A 26,085-nucleotide genomic window follows, 5' to 3' on the forward strand; every position below is an offset into this window, starting at 1 on the left:
ATGACTGCGGGTTTTTTTCCCATAGTTGGTGTAAATCCGTGGTATGACGTATTTTTCCGACTGACGGAGAGGCCGTGCTTTAATGTTGTCGATTTTAAAGACGCTGTGGAAGAAATTTTTGCGCAATATTTCAAAGATAAATTGCTTGTGTACAGGTAGCATCTCAAAATGTTCCATACTAGCTTTTACCGCTTTATCATGACAGCTAGTTCCGTAGGCGAGATTAGATGCAATTCTGTACAGTATGCGGCTTAGTATGTTTAGTTTATACAGTGATGCAGTTCCGTAAATGGTTATTCCATATCGCAATATGGATTCTCCTAAACCTTTATAAACCATTTTTCTAACCGACACATCGCAAATAGATCGCAGGGCATACATATAAACACACACCAAGCGCAAACGTTTGGCTAGCTCCTGAATATGAATGTTCCATGACAGAGTTTCGTCAAATGTCATGCCAAGATACTTGAAACTAGATTTAAGCTCCAACGGCGTGCATGAACAGCTTGTACAATTCTTATCATGAAGATATATATTAGAGCATGTACGAAGTTGTTTGTATGGACTATGAAAACAAAGAAGGCAGGTTTTTGAGATATTAGTATAAATCTGATTAGCGTTGAGCCATTCTATCAAAAAATGAACATCCTGTTGCATCCTGCCGCATGCTTCTTCATAAGTTTCACTTGGTACCACCAGAGCAGTGTCATCTGCATATAAAAAAATCTGAGAGCTTAACGGAAGATTGGTCATGCCATTGACGTAAATATTGAATAATAAGGGTCCTAACACAGAGCCCTGAGGAACACCAGTGTGAACATGTAACATTGTGCTGAACGATTCGCCTATTCGAACACATTGTTCTCTATCAGCAAAATAGCTCTTAAAAAACGACATGTAAGGACCTCTGAAACCAAAATGGTCGAGTTTAGCTAATAGTAAATTGTGATTAATAGTATCAAACGCTTTTTGTAAATCAATAAAAAGTGTAAGGACAATGTTATTTTTATCTATTTCTTTGCATATTAAATCATGAAAATCTTCCAGTAGGCTTAAGGTACTTTTACCTTTGCGGAAACCATACTGGGCGGCATTTAATAGATGGTACTTATCACAAAAGGACGTCATATAGGCATGTACAATTTTCTCCATGATACAAGCGATGGCGGACAAGATCGCAATTGGCCTGTAATTATTAAAATCTCTTTTAGAGCCTTTTTTGTGCAAAGGTCTTATTAAACTTATTTTCATGTACCTATGAATATGTCCGGTTGTGAAAGTTCCATTAATAATACAAAGTAATATCGTTTTAAATCTGTCAAAATGCACTATGAGATCCCTCATCCTAACACCATCATACCCTGGCGATTTTGTGATTGACATTGTTTTCAATACATCCCGTAGTTCTAGCTCAGTAACAGTAGGCATGTAAGCTGAATGGATGTTCGAAATAGCAGCAGTAGCTTTCCTTATCGACGTTCCCGGTTTACACAAGGCGGAAACAGAATCTACAAAACGCTTATTGAATTCGGTAGCCAAGTCTTCACTGTTTTCGTCTGGAAATGCTTGTTCTAAGACGTTATCAATGCTTTTCTTGTGTGGTTTTCCTATAGTGCTCTGTACTAAGTTCCAAGTTTTTTTTACATCCTTCCTGCATGCCGAAAATTGATTTAGTTGGTACAGTTTTTTCGCCAATCGTATTTTCGCTGTGATTTTGTTCCTCAGCTGCCTGAATTCTTCTCTTAGTCCCATGTCATGTGGGTGGTCATTGCACCTTCTTAAAAGTTTACTTTTAATATAGGATAATTCAATTATTTCTTTGTTTACCCAAGGACTTGCCTTATTTCTACGTTTCATCCGGACCTTCGTTTTTGAGGCGTTGTAAATTGATTTTAAACGTTCAACAAGCAGTTCATAAGCATCTAAGTGATTGTGCTGTAAGAGCGAATTCCAGTCGAACGACTTAATTAGTTTATCTACTTTGCCATTATTAATTACAAGCCTTTCCGCAGGTTGCTCCTGTGCCTCTATTTTACTCTCTTTTAGCACCGTAAGAGAAACAAAATAATGATCAGCAACTTTTTCTTTGATAATACAGCCCCACGTCTCCTGTTCCATCACGGTTGTACTGATATGGTCAATGCACGTCTGTGTTAATCTGTTGCCAAGGAATTCTTCTCGCGTGTAGCCTTGAATTTTATTTTCCAAACCAAAACTAGCCAACAACGTTAGGTATTCGCTTACGCCTGCTTTGTCAGTTATTGAAATGTCAATATTGAAATCTCCAGTAAGAATCACACGTTTGTTTACTCCATATCTTTTAAGGAAACTACCCAGCTCCTCTAAAAAAACTATAATATTTTTGTTAGGAGGTCTGTAGATAGCACAAACTAACAATTCCTCATCACCGTTTGTGAGATTAAGAGCTATAACTTCTGCTTCATCGAAATCAACTTTCAAGCGTTCACAAAACCAAGAGTTTTTAACAAAAACTAACACTCCCCCACCACGTTTGTCCTCCCTGCACAATGCACATGATTGATAGTTCGGTATATTGTAAAGAGATGATTCAAAATCCCTGATATTGATCTCAGTAAATGCTATGACATCCAGAACAGCTAAATAATTCTCAAGGTACATTTGTAACATGTTCCAATGTTTGTGAAGGCTTCTCACATTTGCATGGATGACATCAAAACTTATGCAGGGTTGCCGATACAAATTCCCGGCGCATCTCCATCCATTCACAAAATGAACGTACACTCGCAGTCATCACGTTATCTTGCGCAAATCCGCTTCGTTTTCAACAGGAATAACAGGGGAACCTTCAATTTTCCTTACAAATATACGACCGTTTCGCACCCAAACATATTTGTACAGTTTTTCAGTTGCAAGACGCTTTGCCATCCATCGAAGCTTCTTAGTTAGCATTGTTAGATTTTCATTAATGTAAATGTTCTCATCCTTGAGTGTGGTTCGTTTCGCAAGCCACTTTTCTCTTGTTTCCCTCCTGGTGAAACGTACTAATATGGGAGTTTCAGCATCGGCTTTGCCTTTCATCCTGTGCACTGTTTCGATTTCCTCATTGCTGGGAATGGGGAGTTCAAGTCTGCCTGCAATTGAACTTATTATTGCCTTCAAGTCTTCGTTCTTGTTGTACTTGACACCGTGTATCTCCAAATTATTAAGCCTTGAATAGGATTCCAATCTATTCACCTCCATTTCCAGCTGAGAAAGCCTAGTGTCCTTTACAAGCAGTTGAGCCTCCAGATCAGTAGTTTTTTTCTTTAGCTCTTTTACGTCTTGCTTCTGTGATTCAAAATTTTCAAGCACTTCATCGTACTTAGCAGAGAGTAAATCGAGCGATTCTTCCATGCACTGTATCGTTACTGCTTGCTTTTGCAGGCTTTCATTGGTGGTATCATGTTTAGCCAATTGTTCCTCCTGTTTTTTTTCAAGTTCATCTAAACGGCGCAGGACAATGTCTAACTTTGACATGACGTCATTCAAAGAAGGTTGATCACAATCTGCCGTCAAGCTCCCTCGGTTAGAGCCAGGCTCGCTTTTAGTGTTCGTCAAACGTGTTTTACGTTTAGCGCACGTGGGACACAGCCAACTACATATGGCTTCTGCTGACATGCTTTTCAAGATAGTCTTTGTGACACCTGAACATTTTCCAGTGTGATAAGGGTTATCACAATCACTGCAGCGAAGATTCTGGCTATCAGGCGCAAGAGCTTTCAGGCACGCGAGGCAGTCACTTTTTAACATCCTGAACAGAAAGAAAGCTGTGCAGTCCAGCGGAGCAGAATTGATTTCACAGACAAAAACAAAAGAAAACTTACTAAGGCCGCTCTTACCTACGCAAGCGAAGAAACAGCGTTATGCCGCGCTCACGTACTCCGCCGGACTGACTGCACTCGTTGACAAGCTGCGGTGGCTTTTTAAGCTTCTTTGCCCAGTGTCGTCGGCCTGGATTGGTTGTCTCCTGGATGAAGCACTTGTGCCGTGGCCCGTGTAGCCATGAGCGCTCACACGGAATCTTGTTCCATGCTATGATGATAACGGCGTCGATGATGGAAGCATCCGAAGCAGGAACACACCCACAAAGCAGGCAGACGGCAATCTGGTCCCTACGCAAGCGAAGAAACAGCGTTATGCCGCGCTCACGTACTCCGCCGGACTGCACTCGTTGACAAGCTGCGGTGGCTTTTTAAGCTTCTTTGCCCAGTGTCGTCGGCCTGGATTGGTTGTCTCCTGGATGAAGCACTTGTGCCGTGGCCCGTGTAGCCATGAGCGCTCACACGGAATCTTGTTCCATGCTATGATGATAACGGCGTCGATGATGGAAGCATCCGAAGCAGGAACACACCCACAAAGCAGGCAGACGGCAATCTGGTCCCTACGCAAGCGAAGAAACAGCGTTATGCCGCGCTCACGTACTCCGCCGGACTGGTTTGACTCTTTTTTCAATTCATAATTTACATTGAACATTGTTCTTGTTATTAACAAAATTTTATTAATTTCAATATTCATCGGTTACGTTCTTTTCTGTTCTCCGCTGACTTTTTGTATAGAAGCACCTGCGAAGCTCATTCCTCCATTTGATTTTGAGCTCTCTCCTCTCTGCAAACTTCGCTTTCTTAAAAACTCTCATTACGCTGCCTGCTATCTTTTCTATATATCAGCACTTGCTGCAAAATACGGCATGCAGGCTCCTGCGGATTTTCGCTTAAAATTCTTGCTCCTGCCAGGACTAATGAGCAACAGGAATTTTTGGAAGTAATGTCAGGTCCGATTACTCTACTTTACGGGCTATAGGCACCCACGGGTGAAACTATGGGCGTGAAAAAAGTTTATTTTTAGACTGTTCGCACCCGGCACGTAATGCGTAAGGCCGGCTATTGAGTCCGCGAACTCATATGGGCGCGCAGCCGATAATGTGTTCCTAAGATTGTTTTCACAAGCCTGAGCCGTCTTTTCTAATCCTATAAAACAATCTGGAGATTTAGAGCTCGTCACTGTGAGTATATTCCGTCCTATGGACGAAAATACCACTTTTTCTTATAGATGATCGGGTTTCCTGTGTTCCTTGCTTCGATTGCCTGTTTTGAGAGAAGGAAGATGTAGTACAGACTTCCTAAACTTCCTACCGCGGTGTCAAAACACGAAGCAGCATACTGCGTTGACTGAGGAGTCTGCAGCATGGCACGCAAGCCTTGTGAGGTAAGTCGCAGATGATCAGCCACGTTGTTTATGTTCAATGCGTGGCTCAGGGAGAGGCCGCCCAATATTCTTCCGATGGAGATAGCTGCTACTGCCATCATTCAGCTTGAGGGTAAGTAAACTGCGCGTAGGAAATATGCACACAGCCCTAGCACGGCAGTGAAAAATGTCGTGTTATTGATAACTGCGTTGGGAATTGTGAATCCAACGGCTGAATTTCGATGGAGGCAAAATTCTTGAGACCCGTGTACTGTGCGATGTCAGTGCACGTTAAAGAACCCCAGGTGGTCGAAATTTCCGGAGCCCTCCACTACGGCGTCCCTCATAGCCTGAGTTGCTTTGGGACATTAAACCCCAATAAACCAAACCAAACCAATTTTGAATTGGGGGGGGTTAGCGTACTAGAGTTGCACTTTAGCTATGAGGGGCGCCTTGGTGGGGTATTACGGGCTAATTTAGACCACTTCGGGTGCTGTAACGTGAGCTGAGATTGCACATGGCGTTTTGTGTATTTCAACTAATGCTATATATCTCCGCAGTGGCTGGGATCGAACATACGACCTTAGAATCAGCAGCCGAAAGATAATTGCGTCATGCTTGGCCCGCTAGAATAGGCAATTTTCCAAAAGAAAAGATATTCCGCATAGTGTAAAAGTCAAATTTTTAAACACTTTATTAATCGTGGATGACTAGTAGTGTTCATACATTCTTATTTTTCTCTTTTTCAACCAGACAGTGCTACTTCAAGCGTAAATAATGAAGTTTCAAATTATCCCAAGTAATGCAAAGAGAAAAACGACTCGACTACGGCGCATAGCAACGATCACCCACACAAGCATTAAATTTCGTAACAGAAATCCTGCAACTCAGAAGTTAGTGGAATCTGATGGAAAAGAAAACAAAAGTGAATTAGTCAGCCACCCTTACTGTTAGTAAGCAATGAAGGTGCTTTCCCTGACCGTACATGATGTGTTAATGTTTTTTCGGTGTAGTATGTGTTTTTTTTTTGCTGTAAAGGTTTTTCCATGGACGGATGATGTGGTTTTAATATTGTTTTGTGTGCGCAGCTGTTAGCTCTGATTAATTTCTGCTATAAAGATGTCGTTACTGAATTACAAATGTAGTTGCGAATCGGCTCCTCATCTGTGCTGCTTCCATCTGCCTGTTTTTTGTCGAGCTGCGCTGATGCACCTAATATGGTTTAAAAGAGGCTAGGAACATCAGAAACCATAATTCTAGACTCGCCAACGGAAGCGAAGATTACAGTATGCCTTAGCTGCAAAACAGTAGTTGCCTGCCTAGACAACCTGTGTTGCTGACCAGTTATGTGATCCAGTCATCGTTGTCCTGGCCAAATCGCGGCCTTCGTGTTGTTTTTTACGCACATATAGGATGATCTCTGCCAATCCTGCGCCGAAGCTTGCTTACACACTGTCATGCGCCTTGTCTACCCCTCTCTCCTCTTCTTGTTTATTTATTACCTTCAGCGAAATCCATTTCCGTCTCCGTACTGCTTTCTCTACCTTCCCTATTTTTCACAATCTGAACCAGCACCGGCAATGACCACGCTGACCTCGCAGCGCAGTGCTAATGAGCCAGAAGCTGTCATTCGCTGAGAGAGAGTGAGAGAAAGAGAGAGAGAGTAGAGTGAGTCTGGGGCAACTTATCACGCGCCGCCAGCACGCAGACAGGAGAGCGAGTAGATAGCGGCTTAGGGTGGGGACTAGCGGAATGTTAACGGCTTTTGGCCAAGTTTAATGAGGCGGTCACGACTTACCGAGGGGCTGCGGGATTAGCAAGCTCCGCGGAGAAGTCGCCTTTCCGGAGCACTTGGGTAAAAGGATTTTCTGGAATGGCGAGGCTCAGGGACAAAGCCTATGGATTTGATTTAACGTGCCACTCATGGCAGTGAGATGAACGGCATGAGAATTTCGCACGTGACAGCTACTGAAATATGAAAACTTACTAGACAGCACTGGATTCAGCGACATGAAGGCGGCGCGTACAAAGTGGTTAGCTCATATCTCACCACGTCACGGGCGCAGTCGCCGCTATCTCCTCGATTAAGCGATAGTTTTTCAACAAACACTGTTTAAAAATCGTCCTTCATAGCCGAAGTAAATTTTGTTTAACAGAGTAAGCTCGCATACTTACCGCCATGAAGGGCAATGCAACAATTTCCTGCCATTTTTAACTACATTCGCTTTTTTCCTTACAAATGTGTTGATATTGTTTGTTAACAGGGCCGTTCTTTATTGTAAACCTGACAATTTAAGAACGCAGAGTATGTAGAAAGAGTCATTTGGAATAAAAATGAGAGTTTAGTACCAATTTAGAATAGCAATTTCAAGGCGGTTGGGACGGGGCAGCCAGTTGTTTTTCATATTAGCCCGAAGGCGCAACCCCTGCATGTAGTTATAAGTCATCAAGGAATACGCCTCCTAATGCAACCTGCTAAAAAAATCTTTAAACAGCCGCGCGCCCCGGCTGTCGCAATTTTTTGAATAAACGATAGCTCCTCTACGTTTATACGCATACAGGAGTACAAAAAGGGGAGGAGATGTGGTAATTCTTCAGCTCAACTGACTTATGAACTCCTCAGGACGTGCGGTGAGTAGTTAGTGCATTTTTACGTACAAATAGTTCTCTGTTAAAAAGCGAGGAAAATTTCTGCAACCTGTTTTACGTTTTAGCATGCTCATGTACAACCATACTAACTCTTCTGTTAAGGTTCCTTTCGCATTTAATAAACGCAACTATGTCACCTCCTTGCATAAAGAATTAATTTGCACACATTTTGCACGAAAGATAATTTTCCTAGTATACAGTGCAACAACCACCAGTACACGTTTAAATATACACTGATAGAAGTCAAACTGCAGTTGAATTAAGCAATTTCTTTCATTTTATAAATACAATCTTAGACCAACGATACGCGCAAAAATTGTGCTATTACTATACGAAGGAATGAGGAACAAATGATAGCAAGATAAATCATGCCAAGGCTAGCGATGATCGATTTTTATGGGGCAAGGGCATTTGCAGCCAAAGAGCGCCATGGCACAAGATATTTTCTTCTAATCAAGGCACGGCCATAGACATATTTCCCAAGAATTTAACCCTAAATAAGCCAAGCAGACGAGCATGGAAAGCTTGTACTCATTGCATACGCGCGGTTACGCAGACATACATGTGGCAAGTTTGTGTTTCAGGCTCCTGCAGAAAATCATCTTTACTGTACACAAGCGCTCATGCGACGAACCAGGTGTCTCAGAAGCTACAGTTTTTGTGTATAAAAAATTAATTGGAGCAGATATCTTAACCTAGGAGGCATATACCACCTAATGACCGAAACATTTCACAAACTGTGATTAGCAATAATGGATCGCCTTCATCTTGGTCATCGACATACCCAAACTTTCTGCACGTCTTCCTGTTTACATCTTTCCATGTCTGACTGAACATCTCGCTGAACAGCTTTCCAATTTCCTTCTTAATTTCACTTTATAATAAAGGGTAGCGCTTGCCAAAATTGTAACTTTTCTCGAAAGACCCAAAAAGAGAGCGCGCCGTGTTTTGACTTCTCTTTGGAGCCGCAGGATTGGCGTACTACACTTGTTGTATAATCATTTTCGTGTTTTTTTTTTCGTTCGTTTCAAGATAATTCAGAGAACAAATCAGGACACGAAGCCCACTATCAGGCAGCCTGCAAAATGACAGTCGTTCTGTGGCTTACCGCACTCATCATTAATCACAGCCCAACAAAAAATTGACAGAGAATCTAGAAGAAATATCCCTAGAGACAAGGGACCGTGCCGACCAAACGCCAGAAAGTATTCTAGTGCGTAACCGGGCCAAAGGCAACGCCGCTACTGGAGCGGGTGAATGCTTTCTTTTTCTACTTTCGCTTTCCCAAAGCACAACTATGGGACCGAAAGCTCGGAGGAACACAACAACCATAAAATAAATAAAAGAAAAAGCACAAGAAGGGACAACGCGCGTTGTTGACAGCTCATTTGCGGAAAAGCTTGGTGGATAGGCACTGGGTAAACGGCGCCCAATACAGCGCTCTCTATTTCCGGAGAGGACGAGTTGCAAAGGCTGCGAAAGGCGGCAGGCTCATGGATCTTCTGTTTGCTTACTCGGCTCACAGGCACACTTGCTCTCATAGTCGCCCCATTCAAAATCGAGAAAGAACAACGAGTAAAAAAAAAAGAATGGCGCAGTGTTCATTTTAAATGCACGATTAGTTGGATGCTCGTGGAAAACTGAAGCGGTCACTAAAAGTATAGCAAAAACATGCATTTCGGCTCTAGTTGTGAGGCTTCTAACAAGGAATCCGTACGTTCTGGGCGAAATTGATGCTTGCGAATGGGCGACGTCACGGGACCAGTCTTCTTTGTGACGTTACAATTCCGGAGCACTAGGAATGCCGGGAGGGACCATACTTTTCGGCTAAAATACTACACGGGTCATCTGGGGCTCGCAAAGGCAAATTCATCTTTAGGGTATACTGAACGTAGGCGTGCGCAGGGAAGGGAGACAGCGAGAGAGAAACAGACACACTAGATGTGAAACTGAGGGTTACTTGCGAGAAAAAAATCAAGCGACACAAGATTCGTCGGACTCCTCATCGCGGCAAATACAAACTGCTTCAAACTCCTTTCCCCTTCTCCGCTATGGTATTCTGTCTCAAAGAACCGGCAGATCTGGAATCAGTTAGAGATGCTCGATGAGAAAATGAAGAGAGAATCTGACTAAACAGAAAGTGGCCGCTGGAACAAAGAGTAAAGAAAAAAAGATAAGTACACAAAGAAAGAACATTGACAGAAGTTTGGGAGGCACTTTTATAATTCATCACGTTTTCATGCCGCAAACGTTGCCATGTTCCACATGGCATTTGAAAGCCTATCTCTTTATGCCGAGGACTGGTCTAGGAACGCGTTGTTGAACTTATCGTAATTCGTTTGTGCACGGAGCGATACGTTTCATGTTTTGTAAAGCCAAAACTGCTCTTGGCGGTATATTTATACCCCCATGGTTAAACCTCCATGTATGGAGCTATGGTGGTATATTTATACCACCATAGCTCCCTCCGGTTATTCTAATCACAAATATTTCCTGTATATGTACTCGCCCTGAAAGACTACCAAACTCGTGTTCAACCATCTTCCTAGTGCGAGCACCTAGACCTACGGAATAATTAAGTTTTGGTAACTTTTTGAACCCTTACAGAACCAAATGAGGACTGTTAGACACTACAAAAAGGACGGTTACCAGTGCTCTGGTACGCGACTTTCCGCGAAAGCAGTCTGCGGGATCTTTGTTGCGGTTCCACTTTGCCAGCACGGAGGAGGAGGAGAAAACATTTATCGAAACTCTTTAATGATTTGATTTGAAAAAGGTTGGTGGGAACGGTAAGAAAAGTCTTCTAGCTTCCTGGTTTCGCCGAGACATTCTATGTGCCACTGCGCACCAAGAATGCCACGAATCCCAAGAAAAGTATCCAGTGAAAGCGCTAATTAGTTGTGCTGCGGACGGAGGTGCCATGGAATTGGAGTTCGCACTCAGCCAGCTTGGCAGCGCAGCGCCGTTTAAACGAAGAATAGAACTGTGGGATAGTACACATAAAATGCCAGGACATAACGAGCGCCCGTCCTGCCCTGACCTTTTCTTTGCACTGTCTCAAATCTACGCTCTTCGTTCAAACAGTATTCCTAACTAACTGGTGCCTCAATAAATTGAGTGCTAAGGGATTGGGGCTTTCTATCTGAACGAGAGTATAATCGAAAATAGGAGTATCCGGCAATAACATGATATAGCTAAAAACAAAAACTTCTTGTCTAGGCCCGCCCTCGTCCCACTCTCGTTTTTTTTTATGCCTGGAGACGATTGCTTCTCTTTCATAAAGGATACGAAAGAATGTAAAGATGATGGAAAGGCAGCAAGCTTAATGCAAATACTACAGAAAGAGAATAGCGCAGAGCAGAAGGAGCATAGGCTTTCTGTGTAAGCCTTACGCATACAAATGACCCGGGGCTAGGCAACTACTCACAAGTGCTCGCCAGAGAGGCTCGGAATAAATAGCAAGACAGAAAAAGAGCAACAGATGGAATGGCAGGAGTACGGACACGAGTGCAGAAGTGGGACCCTTAGAACTTCGCGCCTAAGTGGGCAGAAGAATGAAAACAGACGGGCAGACGATGCGGAGATTACCAGAGGATCCGTGCGGCTGCATTCCGGATGGCCAAGCCTAATAATCAAGAGGAGGATCAGAGCAGTCCGTATCGTTTCGATTACTTTTCCGAATGGGCCAGCCCAGAAAGTGGCTATCAGAAGAAGGCAGCTGTCGAAGCAAAAAAGGAGAATACAGGCGGCTGCCTAAGTAGCCCGCTGATCGGAATGCACGGGCACAAACACAAGAACATTTTGTCGAATATGCAGAGTCAGCAGAGTTGAACTTAGCTCTTGAAAACGCAGCACGGGCAATCATTGCAGCTCTACTCCGCTGTCATCCTCTTTTATACCAAATGTTTCGGAGAAGCCCGCCACTAATTTTTCAAAATAACATTTTTGAGGAAAACAGAGGCTTTCTTCGGCATACTATTACCAGTGCTGGCAGATGTCAAAAAATGAGGAAATGGCATTAACTAGCATAGTGATTAACTCAATTCTGGTAGTTAACTTTTTACCTATTATCGTTAAACATCTGACGGCAAATGAAGATTTGTAGCTGGCCGTTAGTAAGTCATATCAGCTTTTAGAATATCGAAAACGCGGTTACCTTCTCTGCTGTGGCTCCACTAGTTTGGGCCGTTTATCGCGCCATTCGAAAACCGTGTGACTGCAGCAGGCAGCAAAGCGGCGTAAATCAAACCGCGTCCCTACGTCCGCCCAATAATGTCCGCCCAAACTCCGTTGCTATGGTGCACGACGACAAGAAGCCGTGCTTGTGTCAAAACGTGGCGCGAGGACCTTCGTCCAGTGCTTCAATCTAAGTCATCGGTATATTTATTTATTTATTTATTTAGAAATACTGCAGACTCCTTCTGGAGTCCAAGCAGGAGTGGGAAACACATGAATAATACCAAAAATACATGAATAATACCAAAAAAACACATGAATAATACCAAAAATACAAAATGAAGTCAAAGAAAAAAGTCATACATTCAAACTTTTCAAAGCAACAATGAATTCCACTTCATCAGGAGAATCGGCAACATCCTGAGGCAGCTTATTCCAGTCGGACACAGTCGTAGGAAAATAGGAATATTTAAATGAATCGATGCAAGCCTGGTATTCTTTTAAGATTTTCCCGTGGTTAAACCGTGTGTTAGCTCGAGGTGCAGGGGTAAGGTAGAGAGTCTTGTTTATTTTTGTCTTATTATTGTACAGGAGGTACAAGAACTAAAGCCTATATTCTGTGCGTCTGGATTTGAGGGTCTGAAGATCCAAGAGATTAATCATCTGTGTTACGCTATCTGTTCGTCTGTAGCGGTTGCAAATAAAACGGACGGCCATTCTCTGTACCTTTTCCAACTTATCTATATTTGTTTTGGTGTAGGGGTCCCATATGCATGACGCATACTCCAAAATCGGTCTAACCAGGGATTTTTATGCAGTGAGCTTCACCTGTGTTGGGGCTGTCGCCAATTTTCTTCGAATCCCCCATAAGGCCTTACGTGCGGTACAACATATGTTGTCAGTATGTTTGTTCCAGGTTAAAGTTGATGTTAATGTGACTCCTAGATATTTTACAGCTGATACTTCGTTAATTACATCCCCGTCAATATTGTATGTGTGAGCTAATGTTTGCTTCTTGTTAGAGACACGAAGAACAGAGCATTTTTTTATGTTCAGAGCCATTTCCCACTTTTCGCACCAGCTGTAAATATTGCCAAGATTCGCGTTCAGGAGTTCTTGATCGTGTGGTGACCTGACCGTTCTGTACACAACACAATCGTCCGCAAAAAGTTTAACTACTATTCCAGGGTCTATCTCGGTAACAATATCATTGCTATAAATAAGGAACAAAACCGGGCCCAGGACAGACCCCTGGGGTACACCTGATGTCACTGGAAGGCTATCTGAAGAACTATTATTTACGTTAACATACTGTGCACGGTTGTCAAGATAGGCTTTTATACAGTCAATAAGTATTATGTTTATTCCAAAGTTATAAAGCTTTTGTATCAGTTTATTGTGTGGCACCTTATCAAACGCCTTGGCAAAGCTCAGGAACACTGCATCGATTTGGCCTCTGTCATTAATTGCAAGAAAAAAGTAAAAAAGGCATAAGAAGATAGGCAGCAGTCGTCACTGTTCATCGTGCCTTTCCTTTTATACAACGTCTATATGAGGTAGATTTCGGGTAGAGGCTGGGAGTCTGTGATGATTTGGCTTTATGTGGATTCAGATCGTCGCAAGTCGAAGACGTTGGAGATTCGCAGGTTCCTCTGATGGTTGCGCTGTGTCGCGGCGCTTCTCCGGCGTCCAGATATAGCTAAGTCGAGGAGGCCACAGTGTATGAATGAGCCATTGCCTCGGCGTGAAACACGAAAGCTACTGAACGAAAGACCCGTTCGGCTATATCTATCATGCTCCACAGATTAATAGAGATTGGCATGGGGCTGCCTCACTTTATGTAACCAGTCGTCTTTCACAAATCGCACCAAGCTGTATTCAATTTGTTCTGTTTTCATTTTTAGTTTAGTAATTTCGCCTTTTTAGGATAACGCTTCTTCGCAATTGCAATCACGTTTTCATAGTTTTGGCCCTCTTATCAGTCTACATAAACTAGAAATTCTAGCTTTCAATCCTGCCATCGTCTTGTGTTCGCTTTCCTTCTCTGGGCGCATAGTGCGATCAGCCGCATATATAGGTGAGTACTGATAAGGAAGTATTTACTCATTTTCATCAGCTAAAGCGATCATACAGCCGCAAAGAAAACCTCTGCAGCTTTCAAAGAAAATTAGCACTAAAAGAAAAAAAGTCGACAGAGACACTTAAGACTGTTTACGTCTGAAAAGCCGTAAGCACGCTCGCTTACTTTCTGAATGCATTCGCCGCGCGCTGCCGCGTGATACAAGCCGGTGTCACGCAACTGGCAAATATACCTCTGCATGGCTCTATGTAGCCGAAACCGCCCCAACCCTTCTGCTCTGTGCGCTGATCTGCCTTAAAAGATTGGCGCGATAACTAATATGTTAGTGCACACATATGCAATATTTTCTTTTCTTTACTTAGGATGCATAGCTCTCTGACAGTTCGCATACCATTCTTGGTGCATAGGTACAACATTTTAGTGGTGAGCCACTGCCTTGTGTGATGGAAGGCGCTGCCAGCAGAGAACTTCGTGCGGTCCAGGTTGCTCTTACCGAGCAACACACACACACACACACATATACGCATGCACACGGATTATCGCTTAATAGGGAAAGTAAGGCTAGCGCATAAATTTTTTCGGTTCAGGGATAGAACGCACCGACTACTTCCTCTCCGTCACAGTTGGCTTGCGAACAAAACTAAGCAGGACGGCTAGAAAGCAGCAGTGGAAGGGGGAATAGATGAACGATTCGAACTGGAAACAATGTTATTATGTTGCGTTTAAGGAATACAGCGTTTGTGAGCATAATTTTAATGAGAAAGTTTTCTGACCAGCTACCTGGGGTTATAGCAGACCTGGGGTTATAGCAGACAGGAAAAATGAGGAGTATGGCGAGCGACCGCAGGTACAAGAAGAGCGCTGCTGTATATATATAGCTGGATTATGAAGTTGCATCCTAGCGATGAGACCGGTCCTGCTCTAGCTAAGAAGCGGAATATGCTTACCCACCTACTGGAGCAGGCGAGCCTGCGAAGCCCTGTATTAGGTCTGCTAAAATGAACCTGGAGTCACAATGTGCTGCAGAAATGAGCGCCTTCTGGAGTGAAAGCTTCACTTCTCGTGTACAAACCTTGAAGGTCATGTTAAGGCGCAGATGTGGTCTTGAAGCGCCTCAATTATATAAAAAAACAAGAAAATTGCGGTATAAGTGGGAATCAAACCCTGGCCTCCGGAATGCGAGACGGGCGCTTTCATTCCACCACGACTGTTTTTTGTATTGCGAAAGCTATACTACGCCAGGTCTAATCGCTCGTCGCGTGGTCTGTGGACCCCACTGCTCCTCGAGAAGCCGCCGGCGCGCCCAACATAGGGTGTGTTTTCAATTGGTGTAAATGGTCGTGCGCGAATTTCAAACGAGGCCAATTCTACTTTGGCTAGTAACCATGCAAGCAATTAAAGGAATCGTATAGTGATGCGCCAACTAAATGGGTCTGAGTTTCGTTAATTTCTTAATTAACCAATTAGCCTAATTAACCTTTCTAGTTAGACCAGATAATTAAAACCAAGTAGAAAATTCGTCCAGTTGGGGAATCGAACCAGGGTCTCCGGAGAGCGAGACGATCACGCTCACCACTCCGCCATTCCAGCTCGATGGCTTGGAATGAACAAAGGCGCGTCTAATGAATACGGTGTCTTTGTTCACTCCCGTCTTTCTCTCTTCCCGTTACGGCGAGCAAAGCGTAGAGCCGAACGGGCGATGGCGTTCTGCGGACTCCCTGGCAGCGTTGCAAGACGCTGTCGCGTTCCACTCCTAGAAGCGATGCTTCACATCTTAACCACACATCAGTGACACAAACTGCAACACCGTGCATAAGGCTTTCGCCTCACCGCACTTTAGGTCAACAAAGTGCCCCCTGAAATTTTTTCTTTCCTACACACGGTTATGTATGGACAGAAAGTAATAAATACAGATGATTTTCATAGCACGCAGCCGGTAATGGCACTGCACCAGCTGTAGAGAAATCAACACAGCTAAAAGGCTGGAAAAGATTGACAACGCATCGACTATTGGAAATGACAGAAGGCCCGTCTAGTGAATGCACAGATGTCTAAGAAACGAATCTTAATGATATGTACTGTGGCGTTCTGGAATAATTTAAATACGAGCATGCAAATTACAGGTATGCCAATTAAGTGTGGAGTGAAGTAGGCTTCTGGTGAATTTCCTTCTTGTATGGCGTAGAGTTGTAGCGCCAACATGAGGCACCCATTGAAACCACAACACGCAATGTGCGGCGATGGTGCAGCAGATAGTTCGCGTCTAGTGAAAGCTCAGACGTGTTGGAAACGTATCTTCAAGATCTGCACTAGAGCGTTCATGAATAATTTAATTAAGAAAGCTTAAGTTACAGATGTTCCAGTTAAGCGAGGAGCGAAGTTGTTCTGAACGCACTTAAAATTGCAGACTCGAAGCCGCGTCTAGTTGTCCGGTACGCCTCAGCCTTCGCTCTGAAATCGGGTTCAAGAGAGGTTAAACCACAGCTAATTTTTTCCAAGTGCACAAGCGGAGGACCGGGAAAATCTTACCCAGGGGGTCAGAGATGCGACACTAAACGCAGTTGCTAGTGTGGCGTGATACATGAGTGGTGCGGGAGAGAAAACTCCTACAGGTCTTGCTCTGCTTCGATCTGCAGGACGAAAGAGATGTGCCTTGGCGCGTTGGGTACGACAGGCAAGGCTTTCTTGCAATAAAAATCACTCGTTACTCTGTAAAGCGTGCTCTGCCTGGTAAGGAACGTCAGTAAGGCGAAGCCAATTTAAAAAAAAAAAGCATATCATGTCACTGGTGGCGATGGTGGCTTTGTATGGTCTGGCAAAAACCGACTTCACACAGAGTTGAGACTGCCATCGTAGTATTTCTCTCATTTACTTTATTCCCACGTTACTTTTAATTGAAATGAGTGTGCGAAACGTTAAGCACCGACTACTTAAAGAGGTTAAGATTTCAAACTTCCCTGTATAAGAGTGGTGCGCCTGCCTACTTTCAGGGGAATGGCATGAAAAGAGGCATAAAACAAAAACGTGAACTTTCAGATTTGAAAGTGAAACAAAGCGCACCATCACTTCGCTTCAAATGCGCTAACACAAAATTCTGATGCTGTGGTGTTCAGCTGCAGAGCTCAACACCTGGTGGAACCCTGACCGCTGCTATCCCATTTCGAGGTAGTGAAAATGTGAATAGTTACGAAATATTCAAAATATAATGTCTGAATTGTGAGGCTCAGTGTGTGCTTGTGTAATCTGATGCGTGTGATGCATTTCTCGATTATGCACATTTTTTGTATTCACCTTTAGAACATCCTTCACGCTCCTTCCAAAAAGAGGACCACTGATGACGTTACCACGCACCGCTCTTTGTATCATCGGGACTGACAACTCAGCTACGTATTAACTTTCATCATCTTCATTGGTGGGACGGAGCGTTGATATGTCTTCCAAGTGTGTCTAAGCTCTGTCCTCCGAGTGTAGCCTCCACAAAAACATGCCCTCTCTCACCTAGACCCCACTGTCCATACATCCCTGCCATTTTCAATATGTGGATTAGGTAGTTCGTTAGGTATTTCGTGCGCCAATCCTACGACAATCGTCGATGTCGTGGGTAGTCGTCCTACCACTCCTGACGTTGTGGGCCACGGTTAAGTGATGCGCCACTGTCAAGGCCGGTGGCTGTTTCAAACACAGCCACCGGCGTGGCTTGTGAGACTCTGGTTACTGTTCCAATTTAACCTCTGGGTGAGCAAATCACTCATTAAATTGCCATGTGCCACAGTTGGCGGTTTGCTGAAAATACGGTGGATAGTTGGCACCATAGAATTTTCGATCACAAAGCTGGCGATGACAACACCGGTTGATTTTCTGCGATACGGCAGCCTTAGACTTGCCGCGTTACTCATACTCAGCAGTTTTGGACAAAAGCAGTTTTCAACAAGAAAGACCTTATGAACGCAGTTTAGTTGTATATTGTTAGATTGCAACATAACAATCAACATATCTGCAGATGTGGCGTAGGCAGGCGTGCATTGTTAAACAATAACATTTCTGCTGTCGTAAAAACATTCCCATTTGTTTTCCACGGCAGTCATAACTGCTTGATGTTAGCGATGGAAAAACTCTAAAGGTAGATATTGCTGTGCATCGGTGGAATGGTCTATTACCTTCAATGTTTCCTTAAAAATACCTTGCAATATTCCAGCTCTTAAAAATTTTTCTCCACAAATAATCGACTTGAACTCTTCCTGCTCGCATCCTCTTCTTCTGGCTCGAACCAAAAGTGCAGGCAGGCCAGCTGCAATGGGAAATACGATGACAAGTGTTTGGTGCTGTACAAGCTTGAGCAAAGTGATGCAGCGTCAAAACTATGCTGCACTTGGACCCCGCACTTAAGCAAGGTGGCTTAAATGTCGCTAACCCTCAATGCGGCCCCTTAAAGCCAACATTTGGAAGACCCGACAGCAAGAACAATTATGCGGCTGCTCATAACCGCATTGTTAAAGAAAATACGATAGCACTTAGGTTGCCTGCTTTGGCGTCTGCATTGAATGTCTAATGTTATTTCTATTTTCCCGCCATGAACTGCGGTTGGAACAGATTCCATTTCACCTTTTGCGGTATGCATAAGTCATCACCCTCTAGAATGTTGCAATAACTTTTAGTGGATTATCGCATAAAGTTACAGTAACTATACCAAATTATCCACCGAAATACACCCGCCAGTTGCCACAAATACACCACAATTCACCTCCCTAACCAACCAGTATCTAGTCACTGATCTCCTCAAATGCATCAACTTTACCCGCCAATCCCCACTAGTCGATCGTATTCCACCAACTAAGTAACACTTTTCTATTTTCTCGGGTTGTCCTACTTCCATAATTTGGGGGGTCCTTTAGAATGGAGTGGTGTGTGACTTCGAAACACTGGGGTTCCTAGATGTTCACCTTTGTCTGTGCCCTATGATTGTTCCACTAGTAGTAACGTGGTGTCAGTGACGTCACAACCACGTAAAAAGCATTCAGAGATCACGGGGAGTCCTCATCCCACTACTTCCGCAGTGGTGCAGTGGTTAAGCGATGCGCCGCTGCCCTTGCAAGTGGCTATATGAAAAACACTAACCGGTGGGACTTGCAAGGTCCAGGTTGCTCTTCTCGAACTCCCGTAAGGTTAATTCAGAGGGCCAGAGTGGGCAGGTGGTAACTAAGTGGAATTTACCTTAAATAATTCGAGTGACACGTGCAATGATCACCAGGTTGTGATCATGCTGCAAGGACACATCACTGCTCTCGACAATTAATAATTTAACTGCCGCCTACCACGCGTGGCAGTTTCCTTTGCGGCGGGCATGTTGCTACCTAGAAGGTTGGGCAGGTTGCGATGACGTCACAAGTTCTCGTTATGTCTGTCGACCTATCACGAAATTTTCAGGTAGAGAAGCCGGAATTTGTTTATGAGACGACAGCCCAATCGCATTAAAAACCGAAGAAGCCATGAAGACACCTCACGAGCAGTTTTCATGTAAGCTATCGGGCTGCAGCTGCTCTCTTCTAATTTTGTTCTTCCGCAGTGGCATTGCTCTGTTAATACTGCTCTCGACTCTGCACTCTACCACAGTACTAGTTGCTCATCCCCACCCTACCGACCTCACTACAATCCAGCTGTGCATCATATGTTACCGAATTTCATGTTACGTGGTCTAACTATGGGAAGCATGTTTTTTATTCTTGCGTGCTACTTCATTGGGAATTTCTTTTCCTTCAGCAGTGTAAGATCAGTGGGCCTTAAGCAGAAGCCATATTGGCGTAAATAAGGATACACTATATAACAGGAGGATCAGGTGAATGAAAACGTGCAGTTGCATTCTGTAAATGCTTTTTCAAATCTGAAAACCGTAAATCAGAAGTATAACTAGGACAATGACAAATTGACATCGTTTTATATCTAAGTAGTACAAACTGAAGCGAAACAAATGTATGAACAAAGTAGGCTGCTCTTAAAATATCAGTCACTCCAAGGTTTTCTGTCTTTAAGGTAAAAACGTAATGGCCTACGAAAGCATAAAAATCTCATTACGCCGCCAACCACTTTGTCTTCGCACAATCTAGCGGATATTGATTGTCAGTATTGTTACGTAACCGTTGGGGCTCGTAACCGAAAGGCTTTAATGGTTGACGTGGACGGCACAGGAGAACAAGCCAAGAGCACCCAGAGGAGGCCGGAACAGATCTTCTTCTTTCACTCTGCGGTGCATGCGACTTGCGAAGAGCAGCCGCCTAGTGGCTGCTTGTGGAAACGTGGCATTACCCCCCTCCCTAAATAAAACATCGACCCGATGCATGCGCAAGAAAAGAAGGTAAGAAAAGCAGTTCACAAGAACATGGCAGAAAATAAGCGGTTCGTAAGCAAGGATGGTGAGAAAATGAACGGTCACAAGAAGCATGCGGTTATGGCGTGGCAGTAGGCTGCTAGCGGTGCTCGCGCGAAAAGTACGGCTTCATTCGCACGACGTGGACGACTTCGGGCTTCTGTTGGCGGCGATGAGATGTAGAAGAGCCGTCTGGAAGAAGTTCGTATGTGACGTCACTGAGCTGACGACCACTCTGTAGGGACCGAAGTACTGCTTTAGCAGTTTCTCGGAAAGCCCTCGGCGTCGAATCGGAGTCCACACCCACACCATGTCGTCCGGTTCGAAGGTCACTACTCGGTGGCGGTGATTGTAACGCCGAGCGTCTCGGCCTTGCTGGTTCCGGATGCGCAGTCGCGCAAGCTGCCGTGCTTCTTCGGCGCGCTGAGTGAAGTCCTCGGTACCAGCTTCAGGGTCATGACCGTCATGGGGCCACATGGCCTCTAGCATGGTGGACACCTCGCGGCCATACAACAGAGAGAAGGGCGTCATGCGCGTTGTCTCTTCTTGTGCCGTATTGTACGCGAATGTGACGTACGGTAGGATGTCATCCCAAGAACGATGTTCAACGTCCACATACATAGACAGCATGTCGGCGAGAGTTTTGTTGAGACGTTCGGTCAGGCCATTCGTCTGTGGATGGTAGGCTGTCGATTTACGGTGGGTAGTGCCACTCAGCTGCATGACGGATTCCACCAGCTTGGCCGTGAAAGCTGTGCCTCGGTCCGTTATGACAACTGACGGGGCGCCGTGCCTGAGGACGATGCGCTCGACGAAAAATTTCGCTGCTTCGGCTGCCGTGCCTCGTTCGAGGGCCTTTGTTTCAGCATAGCGCGTGAGGTAATCGGTAGCGACTATTATCCACCGGTTGCCCGAGGAGGAAGTTGGAAAAGGGCCCAACAAGTCCATGCCAACCTGCTCGAATGGAAGTCTGGGCACTTGGACAGGCTGCAGTAAACCAGCTGGCCTTACAGACGGTATTTTCTGTCGCTGGCAATCGTGGCACGTTCTTACATAGTGGCGCACTGCCGCCGCAAGTTTGGGCCAGTAAAAACTCTTTTGAATGCGAGCCAAAGTTCGAGCATAGCCGAGATGACCGGCGGTGGGCTCATCATGACATGCCTGCAAGACTTCGTCGCGGAGAGTGTCTGGCACGACGACGAGATAATCCCTTCCTGTGGGAGAAAAGTTGATCTTGTAGAGCACGTCGTTTAGGAGACAAAACGAGGAGTGCGTTCTGGCGAAGGGACGGGGTACTTCCGTAGTACGCGCTTTCAGGAAGTCGATGAGTGGAGCGAGTCCCGGGTCCTCACGTTGGCGCTGCGAAACAGTGACTGCCTCGACAGTTGCGATAAGAGGGAAGTCGGGCTCTTCGTCTTCGTTCGTCGACTGAATAGGCGAACGGGACAAGCAGTCGGCGTCGTTGTGCTGGCGTCCGCACTTATACACGATGGTCATGTCGAACTCTTGTAGACGTAAACTCCAACGTGCAATGCGTCCGGAGGGATCGCGCAAGTTCGTCAACCAGCAAAGAGAATGATGGTCGCTCACGACCTGGAAGCGGCGGCCATAAAGATACGGGCGAAATTTCATCACTGCCCAGACAACAGCGAGGCACTCTTTCTCGGTGGTGGAATAATTGGTTTCAGCACGAGACAAAGTCCGGCTAGCGTACGCGATGACTCGCTCAGCGCCATCCTGCCACTGTACGAGCACAGCGCCGAGGCCTACGTTGCTTGCATCCGTGTGAACCAGGGTCTCGGCATGGGCATCGAAGTGGGCAAGCACAGGGGTTGTTTGCAAGCGGTGCCGTAATTCATCGAATGCCTTTTGCTGTTCGTCTGTCCAGGCGAAGGTAACATCATCTCGGGTGAGACGCGTCAACGGGGCAGCAATTCGTGAAAAGTTTGCAATGAATCGGCGGTAATAGGCGCAGAGTCCCAAAAAACGCCGGACTGTCTTCTTGTCGGATGGAGTAGGGAAGTTGGCGACGGCTGCAGTTTTGGCGGGATCGGGCTGAACACTTAGACGGCTGACGACGTGGCCCAGGAACAGGAGCTCTTCGTAACCGAAGTGGCACTTTTCAGGTTTTAACGTGAGGCCGGCAGATCTTATAGCCCGTAGCACGGTGGAAAGGCGTTGGAGGTGTTCCTCGAACGTTGGGGAAAACACAATAACGTCGTCCAGATATACTAAACAAGTTTGCCATTTAAGGCCGGATAAGACTGCGTCCATCATTCGCTGGAATGTCGCTGGAGCGGAGCACAATCCAAACGGTAGGACCTTGAACTCGTATAGTCCATCCGGCGTGACAAACGCAGTCTTCTCACGGTCCCGTTCGTCTACTTCGATCTGCCAATAACCGCTTTTGAGATCGAGCGAGGAGAAGTAGCGCGCATGGCGCAGCCGGTCCAAGGAGTCATCAATGCGTGGTAGCGGGTAGACGTCTTTTTTTGTGACCTGGTTGAGTTTGCGGTAGTCAACACAGAATCTCAGACTGCCGTCTTTCTTCTTAACCAAGACGACAGGTGAAGCCCAGGCACTCCTCGATGGCTGTATGACACCGTCGTTCAGCATTTCGTCTACCTGCTGAGCGATGACTTCGCGTTCCCGCGGTGACACTCGGTATGGGTTCTGTCGGACTGGTCGGATACGTTCGTCGGTTATTATGCGGTGCTTGGTGAGGGGCGTCTGCTTGTACGCGGAGGCAGACGAGAAACAGTCTTGAAACTGAGAGAGCAGCCCGACAAGTCGATCCTTCTCGGTAGGTGATAGAGCGGGGTTCACATCGAGGGCGAATTGGGCCGGTCGGCTGGCAGATGTCCCGGTCTGGAGTGCGATGCAATCAGAAGTTTCGGCGATACCATCTAAGTAGGCGACCGTGGTCCCTTTAACGATGCGTTGTCGCTCATTGCCGAAGTTGGTAAGGAGTACATCCGCGAGACCGTTGGTCGGATGGACGATACCGCGGGCAACACAGACGCCGTGATGGAGCAGCAGCTCAGTGTTCTGTTCGGCCACCCCTGCAGCACTGGACTGGTCATCGCACCTGACGGTAACGAGAGTACATGAGCGTGGCGGCACGGTTACATCCGCGCCAAGGATGCGCAAAGGTGCGTGGCGTCGTTCGGCGTCTGCGGAAGTCGGTGCAGGCGGTGAAAACGTGACCAAACGGCGAGGAACGTTAATGACGGCACCATGCTGTCGTAAGAAGTCAATGCCGAGGATGAGGTCCTTGCAACAGTTGGGCAGAATAACGAAAACCGCAACAAACACGGAGTCGGCAATGGTGACTCGTGCAGTGCAACGCCCTAAAGGTGTCATAAGGTGGCCACCAGCAGTACGAATTTGGGGTCCAGGCCATTCAGTCCTAACTTTTGCGAGCCGATCCGTGAAATTCTTGCTGATTATTGAGAAGTCTGCTCCTGTATCTACTAAAGCAGTCACTGAGTGCCCGTCAACAAGCACAGGAAGGTCGGCGCTAGCTGTGTCATCGGTATGAGGGAAGCTCGGAGTCACGGAATCACGCTGCGGCAGCATCGCTGTCACGGAATCACGCTGCGTCGTCACGGGGGGGTCTTCGGGACGTCGGTTTCGTTTTTCAGCAACCTGCCCCCCTGAGGTCGCCGCCTTCAGTTTCCCCGGCGTGGGCTTGGCGACCACCCCCTCAGCGTATCGCTGAAAGTACGACGGCTAGGTGACGAGTAGCGGACGGGAGAAGGTGACCGTTGGCGGCCGTTCGGTGAAGTCTGCTGGGCAGCAAGGTATTCCTCGATTTCCCGAGGTCGCTCACCGAACTGTGGGCGCGGGGCGTGACGTGAAAATCCCTGAAGCCCGAGTTCACGGTAGGGGCAGTGCCGATACAGGTGGCCGGCTTCCCGGCAGTGGAAGCAGAGCGGCCGCTGACGAGGAGTGCGCCAGATGACGGCCTTCCGGACCGGTGGTTGCATGGCGAGTCCCTGCTGCGGTGGCCGCTGGTAGGAGGGTGGCGGCAGAAGGGACGGCGGCTGCGAGTCGAACGGGATAGGCTGCGCGGGAGGCACCGCGGGCTGACGGACAGCTGCTGCATAACTCAGAGGGCGTGGCTCGGGCAGCAACTGAGGCGGTGCAAACGCTTGCTGGATCTCCTCGCGCACGACTTCAGTGAGGGCAGCGGCTGTGGGATTAGGCGAGATGATGTGGATTTTCCGGAGCTCCTCGCGAACTACGTCTCGGATCAACTCTCGCAAAGAGGAATGTTCACTGGCGCTGCACGAAGCGGCCACTGAGCTGAAGGGCTGAACGTACGCAGACTCGTTTCGTCGGGAACGCTGCTGCAGGGCTCGCTCAATGAGGGTTGCTTCACTGATGAAGTCGGCAACGGTCTGGGGGGGATTCCGCACCAAACCAGCGAAAAGATGTTCTTTTACGCCCTGCATCAGGTGGCGCAACTTCGCGGCCTCCGTCATGTCGGGATCAGCCCGCCGACAAAGACGGGTCACGTCTTCGGCAAACATGGCGACGCTCTCGTTGGGCTTTTGGATACGGGCTTCCAGGAGGCGGCGCGCTCGGTCGCGGCGGTCGGGGCTGGAAAACGTATCGCGCAGCTGCTGGCGGAAGGCATCCCAGCTTTGAAGACCGGTCTCCCGGTTCTTTTACCAGGTTTTGGAGCCGTCTTCCAGCGCGAAGTATACGTTGCGCAGCTTCATGGCAGAACTCCACTGATTAAAGTTGGCAACACGTTCAAACTGTTCAAGCCAGTCGTCGACGTCTTCAGTAGGAGCGCCATGGAAACTCGTCGGTACACGGGGCTGCTGGAGGGTTAGATGAGGGGAATTCGCCTGCGCCATGGGATGAAGCTGAACGGGGCGGCGGTCGGGAAGGAGACCGAACTCCGGGGAGAGGCCGTGAACGCGGCGGCTGCTGCGATGAACGGGCGTAGACACCAGCGGGAGTCGGTCGGGACTTGCTGAACCGCTGCGAGAAGCGGTCCGGGACATGGGATCTTGAATGCACCTCCACCAGTGTTACGTAGCCGTTGGGGCTCGTAACCGAAAGGCTTTAATGGTTGACGTGGACGGCACAGGAGAACAAGCCAAGAGCACCCAGAGGAGGCCGGAACAGATCTTCTTTCACTCGGCGGTGCACGCGACTTGCGAAGAGCAGCCGCCTAGTGGCTGCTTGTGGAAACGTGGCAATATCTAAACGCACCGCACGTGCGAAAGATGGCTCGTTTTTAGCCAGATGCATTCATTATGTATCAACTACACTTCTATTTTTCGCTGATATAGTCCTAACGCAAGCTTCACGCTTGCAATAGCACGATCGCAGAAAGCAATGAGAAAATTTCAGTAATTCGTCCTCAAAAATAAAAAAAGATAATACATCACGACATAGAAAAGCCAAGTGAAAAAAGAAACGAAGAAAGCATCACACACGATCGCTCAAGCATGATCGACATAATCTGTAGGGTATCATTTAAAACAAAAAGCGCTAACTACCTGCCATTTACTGGTCGGGTTGTTAGCGCGACAACATGCAAAGTCATAGAGCGTTTCCAATCACTTCCTTAATTGACCAATATGAGTGAGAA

This window comes from Amblyomma mixtum, chromosome 1 (genome assembly GCF_055824585.1).
Source record: "Amblyomma mixtum isolate Tamu chromosome 1, ASM5582458v1, whole genome shotgun sequence".
NCBI classification, from domain to species: domain Eukaryota; kingdom Metazoa; phylum Arthropoda; class Arachnida; order Ixodida; family Ixodidae; genus Amblyomma; species Amblyomma mixtum.